This window comes from Centruroides vittatus, unplaced genomic scaffold, assembly GCF_030686945.1.
Source record: "Centruroides vittatus isolate TY-2023 unplaced genomic scaffold, ASM3068694v2 contig_357, whole genome shotgun sequence".
Taxonomy (NCBI): domain Eukaryota; kingdom Metazoa; phylum Arthropoda; class Arachnida; order Scorpiones; family Buthidae; genus Centruroides; species Centruroides vittatus.
Window position 1 is genome coordinate 593,702 of NW_027122180.1, and position 13,080 is coordinate 606,781.

At 27.8% G+C, this 13,080-nt stretch overlaps 1 protein-coding gene and 1 long non-coding RNA gene across 2 annotated transcripts in view; one reads left to right on the forward strand and one right to left on the reverse strand.

The window, feature by feature from the left end:
• Window positions 1-13,080, forward strand: part of LOC136974810 (nuclear receptor subfamily 2 group E member 1-like) — a 53,906-nt gene that overhangs the window by 15,468 nt on the left and 25,358 nt on the right. The gene's annotated exons all lie outside the window — the stretch shown is intronic.
• On the reverse strand, window positions 2,627-7,571 carry LOC136974865 (uncharacterized). The gene is made up of 3 exons (XR_010880712.1): window positions 7,388-7,571; window positions 7,131-7,260; window positions 2,627-3,470 (listed from the first exon to the last, which is right to left on the reverse strand). It is a non-coding gene; the product is annotated as an uncharacterized lncRNA (long non-coding RNA).

Genomic DNA, 13,080 nt, shown 5'->3' on the forward strand with positions numbered 1-13,080 from the left:
ATATGCTTAGAGCTGATACAGATGACTTGAAGTGACGCTGAGCAATATATGATGAAAAACATGCTAAATTGCTTCGAGATTTTTTAAGAATAAAGCAGTCCTCGAAGTCGATAGATTGTCAACGTTGAGTTAATCAAATCCAATTATTATTTGTTTAAGTTCTCTTTCTTTAGCAGGAATGATTTTCCTTATCATAGGTAATTATCTGCAACATTTTTCAAAAACCGAGAAAGAATAAAAATCAAACGATTATTTGATTATACGAACCAATTTATGAAGTGATCTTTTTTTATTATTATTATTTTTTAAATTTCTAAGATCATCTATAGTTTTTTTATGGAGTGTTTTAGAAGCCAGGATTTACATTAATTAAAAATGTAAAAATCTACAGTTAAACACCTACACACCATTTCGAATTTACACAGTAACTTATAAAAAATTAGTGTTTATAAAGCTTAACGATTATGCTCTAGATTTTCTCAAAAATTTAAATTGTTATTTATGGAGTTATGAATTTGAACAAACATTTTTTTTTCTTAAGGAACTGATAAATGTAAATCATAAAGATTACGACCTCCTCTAATGTTTAAAATAAAAATATTTTCAGATGAAGAACGAAGTGAAAAAGTTAATGATGTTTATATAAAAATAGCGGAATTGCATGCAAAAGTGGAAAGTCTCTCATGACAGTAAATTTAGATAAGTAATCTTCACGTACTATCTTAATAGAGAAGGGAAAACGTTGAATAATGTCCATCTATGACTTACATAGTGAGTGGAAAGACGGTAAAAAAATCTCTCCGAGTAACTCTGGACGTCACGAAAGACACTGTCACGCACTAAATACCGCATGATTGCGTCTTCATTTGTATCAAAAAATTGCCGCCATTTTGGATTCTACAAAGTAAAGTTTATCAGATTCATTTTGAAAATTTTGCCTCTTAAAAAGCTTTTATTCCAATTTATAATAGTTAAAAACTTTTTACTATCGTTTATTCAACAAAACAGAAACACTTTAATAAAAAATGGCTGCTTTAAAGCATCATCATTTTAAATAAAAGTAACATCTTAGGCCTGTAATGAAATCTTCAACGGCTAAATAGCGCCAAAAGGTTTATTTTTTAATGTTAAATAATAACGTTTATTTTTATCTATTAAGAATTATTTTAATTATTATTAAATATATTTTATATTTTCAAACGATATATTTGAATAAAATTGTTTTAAATTATATATAAAATTCTTTGAATAATGTTTATCTATTGACGAATAATTCATGAAAGAAATATTTATATAAACACTCGTTTTCTCATCCCCACCCTTCTTGTATTAAAAAGAAAACAAACTTCATTTCGACGAAGAGGACCTAGAATTTGGTCTTCAACTTGTCGATGATGGAATTGCGTGTTTAGGAGACAAGTAAATCCCCGTTTGAAAGGTATAGTTGCGTTATTCTCGACAAAAGTTTATTACTAGAAGGAGGAATCGTGACTATTGATTCGCAGTGACCATCGACAAATGACGCTAGTTCACGTGACGTTTTCATCGTCAACCAATCACTAAGCAAAGGAGGGAGGCATTTTCGTCACGTGAGACTTGTTGATTTATGCCAGTTGGATAAAAACAGATTAAAATGAGAAACTTCTAATTGTATGCTAGGCGTTTCGCTTCAAAATTTACTGCGTATTAGCACGGATCTAATAAGTGAAAAAAGGTTACAAAAATCCACGAAAATGTCATTGATTATGCCATTAAAATATTTTCTAATTTATTTTTTTTAATATAATTAATATTTACAATTCAATTTTACAATATTAACTTCTTACATAAAGTGTTTTAAATTTAGAATTAAAAATACAGTATATTATAGTATATATAGGCCCTATAACCCATATATAATGTAATATCTTCTTGTTGTTTCCTGCTTTATTTAAAATTTTAAATCCTGTAGAATATATTAAAATATATAAATCTGTTGATACGTGCCTGATTCACGCAATACGGACCTGGTATATTTAAATTCAAAATACTGAAAGGGAAAATGCAAATAATTAAATCTTTGTTAGACTAATTTCGAAATATGTATAGGCCTATACGTAAATTGTATTATAAAGTCTGAAATGTTTTCTTAATAATCAGCGTGAGAACGTTGTGGCCTGATAACAGTAAATGTTGTTAATTTCTTTATACGCGTTAAATGAATTTTAAAAATCAAATTAAAACTCAAAGTTTACGTATTATTTATCATTAGACGCATTTTTTACGCGAAAGATAATTTAAATTGAAATTTTTTTCAGACGAGAAACGTTTAATATCCGAAGCAATAAATGCTCGTAAATATAAATTCGAAAGTAGTAGTGTACTGTGTATTTTTAAAGTCCAATATATACGAAATTAAAAATGTTTTGATAATTTTTCTTTAATAATTTTCTTTGAAAATGCATTTTTGTCAATTATAATTAATGGCCAATGAAAGTATTGCATTGGATAATATTTCTGTTATTGTGCTGTGATTAGAAATGTATCTCGGCTAAGATTGTTTGGAGAAAGGAAAAAAAATGTTGATTATATTCATGAATGAAAACAACTTATCAAAAGTTGAAGTATATTTTGTAGAAAACAAGGAAATAGTTAAAGTAGAACAGAGAATATGCGAAAAAGAAAACTGAAGAACATCTCGTTAGCTGATAGTAATCGGACAGAAATATCAAAACACCATAAATCGACTACAGCAACAAACATATCATTCACTGATCTGTCTAATCTTTCGGCTGTTCTGTTTTGCATTCAAACTAGACACGGAACTTAGTAGAAGAAATCTACCTTCCTATCTGATAGCGGTATATTTTTCACAAGTTGTCGACTGGCTATCGACGTTGGCACGGAATTTCATGTTACCCGCAGAAAAATCGCTCTTCCATCACTCACCTTAGTCTGAGAGAGAATTGGCAGAGAAAATTTTCAGGTCGGGTGGGAAGTTTTCTCAGTGGAGGGTGGAAAGAGAAGATTGAGGGACCAGCGTGACTTTCCACCGTGTTTCGAATGATTGAGTTCTTTTGAAGGTAGAAACACAATCAGGCGAAGAAAATGGGCCTAGGAGAAAAGAAACATTACTTACACCTGTTGGCAACGGACCTTTCCGATACTTCGAAGGTAGAAAGTAGGAGGCGGAGATCTGATTGATGCGTGGTTCTCAAAACATTCCCGACCATAACACATTATATACAGTAGATGGGGAGAAACTTCCAATTTTCGTCCGTATAAGGGACAATACACCGGGCAGGAAGTCCTTGTGGAAAAACTCGTTGGTAAACTGTTTACTTTCTTTTTTTTTCCACTTCGGTTTAGAAAAATAAGGTGCCGGAATCCATTTCATAGACACCTCGTTCACCTCTTTGCTATGAATAATGCTGCGAAGTCCACGAAGGCTTCCATCGATCAAAAACAGACCACTTCGTCCGCAGCAATATCTAAAAAGATTTTACCCGCAGAAATATCAAAACTCCAGAAAATACTATATATAAACTGAACATTTAGACATTAGTCAATCCTTGTATTTACGAAACAATTATAAAATACTTTAGTAATTATTTCTAAACGCCAATAAGATTTAAATTTAAAATACGCTAATGTGAGCGAACTGTGCTCTTAGCCTACTTGTAATAATGCTTATTTTATTTACTTAAAAACTTATATTAATTTATTAAAATAATTTAAACAATAAACTCTGTAACATTGCTAAATTTTAAAGTAAAATAGAATTTATTAGTCATTAATTAATTATTAAATTTCAATTAAACATGCTGGAAATCTAAAACTGACTTTCGCTTCAGATAAAATTCGAACAAATAAACATACCATTTGTAATTATTATATTATAGAGCTTAAGCTTATTATTAGTTTAACACAATGAATTCAATTTTTATTATTAAAGCCTATTAGCATTAATAAATCTTTGTCATTCTAAATTTTTTACATTATAAATTGACATTTTTGAGAGTTTGAGATATTCTTTATAAGAAGTATTGCAGTATATTATACTGACTGTATTAAGGAAATACATTATTAGGCCTACATTAAAAATAGAAATTATTCAATAAATGATGTAGACATTACTATTTACAGCTAGATTTAATGAGAGAATTCATAGGTCTAACGAAAGGTTTCTAAAAATATTAGGTCTTTATGTTACTTCCAGTCTGATATTTATGTTTTTTTTATAATATAAAAAACCAATTTAATAATTTTTCTATTTAATATAATTTTATTGGCAGTTATTTATTCTAGATATAAGTTATAAGCCGATATTTATAGCAATTTTAAAATATTGTTATAGTGCTAAAAGGTTTTGTTTAAACCATTTAAACTTTCAATATTTTTTCGGTTGTAGGCATGTCTGATGCTCTATTAAAGAAATATATTTTTTATTTATTACGTGAAATCATTAAAAAACATTGTTGATTTTTGCTGTCTTCCATAGTAATTTAGATTGATTGAGAAGTCTGCTTACTTTATAGGCCTATTAAGCATGTTCCATAAAGTGAATATAACGGGAATAAGGTAAACAAAGTTTACATTTTCTTTCGTTTTGTGCGCTTGAGCCTATTCTTGTAGTGTTTCAATGCTAAATAGGTCTGCAATAAGTTTATTCTTTACATCTAGCTTTTGCGTAATAGTATAATATGAAATATATATAGGCCTATGTATATTTATAGAAACTATTCCACATCACTCTTGTCAATGATATTGTTATTTTTTAATAATTCGTACTAATTTATTTTTATTTTATTTAAACTAAACAACACTATGGCCATTGGACTTCTCCAAGTGTCGAAAAAAATACACATATAAAACACAAACAATCGACAAAGAAACAACCAAAAAACACAAAACTAAACACAGCTTTAATTATAAAATTAAAATTGAAAAGGTTTTATGACATTTTCTTAACAAAAAATGCGGAATCTTTGACACGATTTTCAATTTACGCTACCGATTTGTTAATGTTTGTAATATGTGTTTATAATTTTCATTAGGCTAAATGATAAAGAACGGTAGCATGATACGAGCTATAATCTTAATGTAAATGTAATTACAATATTCAGCTTTGATATTAGAATATTCTTGATAATCTGTATGTTTAGTTACGCTGTTCGCCTGATATAATTATTAATAAAATAAAAAATATCGAGAACTTATAAGATGTTTTCCTAATATACTATTAATAAAAGCTTTCTTCGTGTTACTTGTAGTCATTCTGAACGAAGAAAGAACCTATTGCTTTGATCTATTTTCAAAAACACACTTAGGCCTATCATTTTGTAAAAATTATTAAATAACTATCGCTACAAGTATATATCAGAGATTATATATATTATGTTAGAATTAAATATGCTTATACTAATTACATTGTTCTTTATTTTTAGGTATGCTCTCTCGTGGATTTATAGGAATGTCATAATTCTTCAATTAGAAAATTAATTTACTTACTTCTCCGTCATTATGGGTTTAGAGTTATTGTTTCTTGACATATATAGAAGAAAAGCACACATTAATTAATTTTTTAAACTAATCGATGAATCTGTATTTTTTCATTGACAATTATAAAACAGTTATAGATATTTAACATTATAATTGTATTATGTTTTTTGCGTGTTCAATGCTAAATAATGCGCGCAATATGAGTGAAGATTTAGAAAAATTTTAAAATTTTCTATTAAAATTTTTTATATAATTATAGCCTTATGTTTTAAGAAAATCTTAGTTTCAGGTACTCACCGTGACACAGAAAGGCCTATCATGCATAAAAGTTGGAAACTTTTCTTTTCTGTCAATAACGCTTTAGGATATTTTCGTAATACTTTATTCTCACGATAAACATTTCCTTTGTATCTTCACATCACTTATTTGTGCAAATACCTCTTAATTTCTTTATGTTTTCGGGGCATTACATCAAACCTTTCAACCACATATCTAATAAAACATGGCATCTGATGGAAGCACCCTCAGGTAACTGGTGTCTCAATTAAGTCAAGTTAATTTGTGGATCGAAAAATTAAATTACTTTACAGACAGAAAGAAGAAAGTAGTGGAGTAGAGACCCGCAGCCTTTCGTTTATCTTTAAACTCTTCCTAGAGGCTGGTTCTTAATTGGAAACCTTCTTTTGTTTGTAAGGATAGTTCAAATAACTTTATAAAGGTCTTAACCCCCGTTTCCTTGTCTTACAAGTACTGTACAATAATGGTTGTTAGTCATACTAATTACAGATATACGAAATATGCAGTTTATTTACATGGGAGTTGATAACAAATGCTTCTGAGATCTCACATTCTTTCTCTTTCTCCAATCATCTAACACACAGAAAACTTACAGTACTATTAAATATTTAATGCATTTATTATAAAAGCAGTACCCTATAATCTACAAATATTGTTTAATATTTTTAAAACAATTTGAAGACGAATTGATTTTTAGAATTAGAAGAATTAGGATTTTCGAATAAAAATCTGATTATTTAAAATTTAAAATATAATATTATTGAACTGTTAAAAACGCATTTTTTTTGTTATTACAGCTAAGATTGTCTATTGAATTATTGTTCAGCGCCAATTTATAGAATTAAATCGTTCAAGTTGCATACCAAAAAATCGAAACTATTCCATTTTTTGACTGGTATCATTTGTCTGAATAAACTGATTCGATTTCTATTCTAAATGGTTGCAAGTCTGACCGGATTTCAAACTACTTTTCTACAAAACTACCAAATAACTTTCATTTGATGCCTTTTTCCTTTTTCATTTATGGGAATTGAACAGTTTGTATAAAGGTTACTTTCCTTTTAAAAGAAACTTTTAAAAGGAAATTTCATATAAAACTTAAAAAGTTGGAAAATTTTAAAATGTTAATTATTATTAATAATATTATTTAAAATTAATTTTTTAAAGTCTTACAATTTAAGTATTGCGAGGTAAAGTAAATGAATAAATTCGTAACTCATAAAAAATAAGTGTAATTGTTTCTTTCAAAAACTTTTAATTTCAAGTTGAGAAAAATTAATTAAAACTGGAATATTTTATCATAAAAACTTAAAAAATTAATAAAAAATAAATTTGTAAAAACGGACTTTCACCTGTTACATCCAGAAACAAGTATAACAATCACCTGACCCATGAAATCAATAAAAGAATCGTTTTGTCGCAGTCGAGTTTCTCTCTTTTTTAATATATAATTAGCAGTAAGAGGCAGTACCGAGTAAAAAACTAAGAAAAACGGGGAGAGAGAATCATTAAGGGTATATTTTAAAAAATAATAACAAACATTGAGCAGAGAAAATTAACGAGACGACGAGCTGTCTCTCGCGTGACCTGCTCCAGTCAATATACTTACAGGACGAGGTGTTTTTCACACTTTAAATTAATAAATGTTGCAATCCGAGCCTCCACTTGGTAATTAATTTTTTGTCCATTCACTTCGGATAATGATAGAAAAATCTTTTTTCTTCATTCTCCACTCTTTTTCTAGCTGCGGGTTGTAAGCTCGCTTCTCCTTTGGGATGTTCATTTAACGAAGCTTTTTTTTATTCCTTCCGTGATTTGAAGGATAATAAATGTATTCGACAATCGAAATTAAGAACGGATAAATTTATCTGATAATAGATAAATTTAATCTGGACTTAATTTAAGTTTTATTTTGTCTAAGTGATAAATACTGCATAATCGTATTTTAAAAATAAATTTTTATTAGCGTTGATAAAATTATTTAATTTTTACTTAACGCAATTTTTTTTCCTTTATTAAAAATATCAAACATTTAATTTTAATATTTCTTCCCTATTATTATTTATGGCCGTTGTATATTCTTTCATTTGTTTATTCTGATGTAAATTGATGTAAATACAATTTGGTTATATGCAAAATGTTTCGTGTTAAATGTTTCGTATAGTCCTAATTTGCATGTTATTCTTTAACTTATCAGAAAATTTTTCTTGGTATTATAATGATATAGCTTACAAAAAAATTATTTAAAATTAATTTTTAGTTTTTTAGCCTGTTCTTTTAACGCCATTAAATTAATAGGAAAAATATTTGCAAAAATAATAAGAACTTATCTGCAAATTGATGTAAGATGTAATATTAATATTATGATAAATTCTTTTCTGCGATATTTTTTAATGTTTTAGTTAATGATATAACTGTGCTATTGAAAATATTCTATTCTAGAATTATTCGTATTTTATTTATGACGATGCATTCAATAAAAGATAAAATAATTGCAAACATTTATGTACTAATTTAATTAGAAAAATTTATATAAAGTTTTGGACAACATTTGATCTTTCGCCTTCCAAACTCTTGATTAAATGTCAACTTAACTCCTGCGAAGCAATGACCCTTGCAAAAACAAAACAAGAAGATCTGGAAGTTAACATTTATAGTCCCGTCTTTACATCTTGCCATATAATTATGTACGGTACTGTACAGTACCGTACATGTAAAATCGAGGCTCATTAGAATTTCTAAAATTTTCCTTGTTTAATTAAAAATCAATTTCAGAAACATGAATATATGTTTCTCAACGCTTCAAAATTTTTACACGGATAAATAAATTAATTATTTATAATTTTTATATAATTTGTAGTCAATGAAAATAAATTGCATATTATATTCCTATTATGTCAAATATATAGGCCTATATATTTCATGAAGTTCGATTTCTTCTGATATTTAAAACATTTCAACAGAAATTTTTAAGAAAAGACAATAGATCTTTTTTATATGATATTATTTATTAGATATGTTTACAATGACAAAGAATAAACATTAAATGTTAATTGTCAATGTAATTTAATCTGTATTCAATATTTAAATTTATTTAGATATTAGGAAAATTTTACGATAAAATAATTTTTGTTCGGTTTTTCTGAAAATATATTTAAAATTATTTAAAATATATTTATAAATAGATTATAGGCCTGTTATAAATAATATAAAACAAACATTAGTTATGTATACAGTCATTTATTTTCATATAATTTATAGATATTATTGATATCGTGATTATTATTAAATGTTCTGAATAATTTGATTTGAATATTATAATCGTGCTAAAGTATAAATATAACTTATTATATATAATTATAGAGGAAAAAAGAAATAATAATATATGTATTATATATGATTATTTCTTGACTGGAATTCGAAAAGGTATAATAAAATTATACAAAAATTAGAATCAAAGCTGCACAAGAATATAGCACGTGTGGTTATGACGTATATGGCAGATTTAAATATATATATGCCATCAGACCTTACCTTAAACTTTCATGCTATTATTTTTCTTTTGAAGCCTTTGCTAATTAAAAACTATTATACATCTATTTTTTTATAAACGTTCTGTCAGCAATCAATATATCTTTAAAAAATTTAATTTTTAACAGTAATTAAATATTTAATTAATAGCAACTATTGGTTAATCACACGCTGTATATAATTTCTTTCACCGTTTAATTAATAATCAAGTTTTAACCAATAAAGGAAAAGATAAATATTTAATGCAAGAAGAAACATATTTCTGCGACAATATGGCAGCCACCATTTGTAAACAGGTGTGAAAAGTAACGGCAGAGATTCCGTTGCATTGATGCTGAAGCATAGCATGATGTATGATGGAGGGTTAAGAAAGCCGGATCTATCTCCAGCAGCATCATCCGTTTATATGTCAACCGCGGACAGTTTTATTTATCACTGACCCTTAGGCCGGCTACTGAGTGACGAAGAGCCATAGCACGACTGGGGTGGAGCTAAGAGGATGCCTGAAGTGTCAAGAGTAGTCAGGCAAGCACTGGTGCTTTACCAATGCTCTTGGATGATTTACAACTCACCATCGGCACCGTAACGCGATATTATTGGAAAATCGAAGACAACAACGGCTAGGTGCTGCAGAAAGGCGGTGGAGGATGTGGAGGAAAGAAATTTATATATAAAAAAAAGAAACGGAGCCTACAGAAAAGATAAACGGGCTAAGGATCAGTACGCATCTGGAGGACTCGCTGCTACCAGAATAACCAATACAGTAACCTACCACTAGAGAACAGCACAACTCTTCTTCTCCTAAGAAATCTTAAATTTCTTTTCTTGACTTTTCTGAAAGGTCTTTCCGAATACATAATCATTTAAATACTTATATTCATCATCCTCATTGCTATAAATTTATTTAAAGTCAATCAGAAAAATATATCTTTTCTTTTCTAAAAATTTAAATCTCAATTTTTTTCTTAAAATATATTTAAATCTTTCGTAAATTATTATTTTAAAAATTTTAAAATTATTCTACTAAATAATTTAAAATGAATTATCTTCGTTAAACATTCATTCATATGTTTAGTTAAAATTCTAATGAGATTTACTACGTTTAAGCATGAAAATTTGTATAGAATAATCGAATTTAAATACTGAAAATACCTTAAAAATAAAATTTAAATTCTAATTAACTGATCACCACTGTTATATCTTTAGATTTTATTCAAATCCAACGAAAATATTAATTGAAACAATGGATCGTTAAAGATTATTAGTAACTTAGGCGATTATTTAAAGAATCAATCTGCAGAGAATTTCTTTGAGGATAACGTGAATTAATTATTACTAATTCATTATTCATTGAGTTCTTTTCAGTACAAAATTTAGCTTACAAGTTACACATAATAAAGTAGCGCCGAAGGAATGAGTAATTAATTAATAATTACCTGACTAATGCTTTCATACAAAAGGTGCGTATGTTTATAATTAATATCGCAACCATCAAATTAATAATTTCAATAAAGATCTTTAATGATAAGAAAATTCGATTATGAATACTTATTTATTTATTTTTCGCAAAAAGACAAAAGAGTTTAGATAAATGAACGTGTCTAGATAATATTAAGAAATTTTAAATGTACCTTTTGTTATACATCATAAACTTAGATAGGCCTCTACACGCAAAACGAATAGCAAAAATTAAAAAAAATATTAAGTTTGAAAGATGAATTTAGCGATCGAGTCAAAGTTTTGACTTCAAAATTCCTAAAACGATGGCAGAATGTTTGCCGAAGAAAGCAAACGGATATGCAGTTCGTGAGATGAGGAATACACAACACTAAAGTGATACTCACGTAACCACTCGGTCTCCGCTTTAGAAAGGAGAAGAGAAAGTAACTGAATAGGCAGTGAGGGGGTAAGAGGTGATTTGCCGCCCGAGATCAATTTAATTAGAGTTGGACGAGCGAAGAGAGTACTAGTCACGCTATCTTTACGAGAGGATGAGATGCCAAAGTCCTACGTTTCCTCTTAACCTCGGTAGTTTGCATGTAAATCTCAACAGGGCGGGAAGCCTGTAATTTTACCAGACGGTTGACAAATTCCCCATAATCAGCAAGAATAGAAAATTCATTTCGTCCAACCGTTTAAATTTCTCTCTGTTTCTCTTTTTCATTGAACTGTTTGCTTTGCTCCCCCACCAGGAAAAACGGTTTTAAAACGCTGGTCCGATCCAGAAAGGCGGGTTACCTAATTTGTCCAGCGAGTAAAGCTTGCACGAATCGACGATTTGTTCGTTCTGTTTGAAATAGTGGCACCTGGTGCGATTCCCGTCTTCCCCTGGCTCATTCACCTATAGCAGACTTCTGTCCGCCTTAGTACTTTATCTAAAACGATTTGTGCAGCCTGTAACAGCAAAGCGGATAATATTTCGATACTATGGAGACATGTCTCGATCGCAACAATGCTGGGTGACATAACTTTTGCTCACTTTTCCGCTTCCTATAATTAACAGAATTCAGCTTGAAAATTCGCTGACTGCTTCGAACTCCTTAGGCCTACATTTTCATATTTGTAAGCCAAAAAAAAACAAACATTATTTAATAAATGTTTTTAATTTTCCTAATGTAATATTATTTTTGAATTATAACTTTGTAAAAATAACGTTTAAATAACTCTATTACAGTAACATGGACTTATTTATTTATTTATATTATAAAATGTTTTAAAGAAAATAAGCTAACTATAATCAATTTAAAATATATATAAATATTCTATATTAAACCCTAAATCTTAAAAATTCGTAATTTTACAGAAAATTTTATTATTAAAAGAATTAAATTTTAAGTAGACTAAGAAAATAATTATTATTTATAATGACAATTTAACTTTAACTCTAGATTTAAGCAATGTCATATTAGACTTTAATCGAACAAAAGTTTGATAAAATCGTTATGTATATTTAGGATAATTACAGATGTTTTAAAATAAATTTTTTATTTTTTATGAAACACATATACATATAGAATTACGTTATAAATAGAGCCCAAATTAAATATTTAAATTGTATTAATTTTATTTGAATACATTAAATCTGTACTTTTTAATTTTTTCTTAATAAAACTCCTTTAGGGGACGATTTCCAAGTCAATGTTTTTTCTAATTGCCCCTTTATAACATTTTAGATAACATGCTTTACACTTATTAATATTTATTAGCGATATTTAAAATTAAATATTTATTTATTTGTTGTATATGTGTCCATTATCTTTCGGTCTAGTGTGATTTCCAACATTTTTTCGCACCTAAAACTAATTTTCTTCTCAAGAAACCTATTTTCTCTCCATGAGAGTGATATCTCTCCGGTTGAGAAACACTGGATTAAATCCTGAAAATGTGATAAAAATTGATATAACGATAAGAATTTTCTTCCAAATAATTCAGAATAAATATATTTTTATTCTTTTTTAAAATCATTTTAGTCACCATCTGTTTTTTATTTTTATTTTTTGCATTTTCATATAAAAATTAACTAATAATTATGAAAATTATCTGTTAAATATAGTTAGATTTTTTGCTAGAAGCTTGTTGTTATAGTAAACTATATGCTTATATATTCTATAAAGTTAGCATATATACTGTATATTTCAGAATAATAGGCCTTATTAGAATTTTAATTTTTTCAGTTTAATTCAATCGAATATAGGCGTATTATTTCCCTTGTAATTTTATTTATTAAAAATCGTTTAAATACGCAAATAATTTATTTTTTTTTTCAAAGTA